A 1911-nucleotide genomic window follows, 5' to 3' on the forward strand; every position below is an offset into this window, starting at 1 on the left:
CGAGCACAGGGCTGCAGCTAAGCCCCCGAGTGAGAGGTTTGCTCTTCACTCGGTAGGATTTTTATAACTTAGGCGAGTGCTTGGACTGCAGCTAAGCCCCCGAGTGGAAGGCTGGCTTACCACTCGGTAGGATTTTTATAACTTAGGCGAGCACAGGGCTGCAGCTAAGCCCCCGAGTGAGAGGATTGCTCTTCACTCGGTAGGATTTTTATAACTTAGGCGAGCACAGGGCTGCAGCTAAGCCCCCGAGTGAAAGTCTGGCTTACCACTCGGTAGGATTTTGATAACTTAGGCGAAACGGATTCGCAGCTAAGCCTCCGAGTGAGAGTCTGGCTCACCACTCGGTAGGATTTTTACAAACTTAGGCGAAACGGATTCGCGGCTAAGTCACCCACTGAGGGGGGAATTTTATTTGGACAAAAATAAAAAGTGACAGAAATTATGGAGGAACTATGACACTATTATTTTGAGGTCCATGAACTACAGAAGTACTTTATTGCAACTCATCCGAGTGATAAAACTTAAGTGTAAAATGGGCGGAGTAGCTCCGCGTTCCAAGCTCGGGGCTCGTCGATATTATGCTCGACGTTGTAAAGACGGTACGCCCCGTTGTGGAGAACCTTGGTGACGATGAAGGGGCCTTCCCAAGAAGGAGCAAGCTTGTGTGGTTTGTGCTGATCCACTCGGAGAACTAAATCCCCTTCCTGGAAGGCTCGACCTCTCACATTTCTGGCGTGGAAACGACGCAAATCTTGTTGGTAGATGGTCGACCGGATCAGAGCCATCTCCCTTTCTTCCTCTAAAAGGTCGACTGCGTCCTGCCGCGCTTGTTCAGCCTCTGCTTCGTTGTAGATTTCAACTCGAGGAGCATTGTGGAGAAGATCACTCGGCAAGACTGCTTCAGCTCCGTAGACCAAGAAGAATGGAGTTCTTCCGGTCGACCGATTAGGTGTGGTCCGCAGCCCCCAAAGCACTGAGGGAAGTTCGTCTACCCAAGCTCCAGCCGCGTGTTTGAGATCACGCATCAGTCGAGGCTTCAATCCCTTAAGAATCAGTCCATTAGCTCGCTCTGCTTGTCCATTCGACTGCGGATGGGCGACTGAAGCGTAGTCGACCCGTGTGCCTTGGGAGTTGCAGAAATCTCTGAATTCCTCTGAGTCAAAGTTCGACCCATTATCCGTAATGATGTTGTGTGGGACACCATATCTGAATATTAGTTCCCTGATGAAGCTAACAGCAGTACCGGTGTCAAGGCTCTTGATTGGTTTAGCCTCGATCCACTTGGTGAACTTGTTGACTGCCACCAGTACATGCGTGAAGCCACTTCGTCCTGTTCTCAAAGGACCGACCATGTCCAGTCCCCATACTGCGAAAGGCCAGACGAGTGGGATGGTCTTCAGGGCCGACGCAGGTTTGTGCGACATATTCGAGTAGAACTGACATCCCTCGCACTTATCCACTATATCGTTTGCCATCTCATTCGCCTTTGGCCAGTAAAATCCGGCTCGGTATGCTTTGGCCACGATGGTCCGAGAGGACGCATGATGACCACAGGTCCCCGAGTGAATATCATTGAGGATGAGTCGACCTTCTTCTGGTGTTATGCACTTCTGACCAACTCCAGTCGCGCTTTCTCTGTATAATTGTCCTTTGATTACGGTAAAGGCCTTAGATCGACGGACGATCTGTCGAGCCTCTTCCTCATCCTCCGGAAGCTCTTTTCTCAGGATATATGCGACATACGGAACTGTCCAGTCGGGAATGACCACCAAAACCTCCATGATCAAGTCGACCACTGCTGGGACTTCAACTTCAGTCGGATCTGTGGCACTCTTGGGTTGTGGAGTTTCTTCAGTGAAAGGATCTTCTTTGACTGACGGAGTGTGTATATGCTCCAAGAACACACCACTC

Source organism: Triticum dicoccoides, chromosome 6B, assembly GCF_002162155.2.
Source record: "Triticum dicoccoides isolate Atlit2015 ecotype Zavitan chromosome 6B, WEW_v2.0, whole genome shotgun sequence".
In the NCBI taxonomy this organism is placed as follows: Eukaryota; Viridiplantae; Streptophyta; class Magnoliopsida; order Poales; family Poaceae; genus Triticum; species Triticum dicoccoides.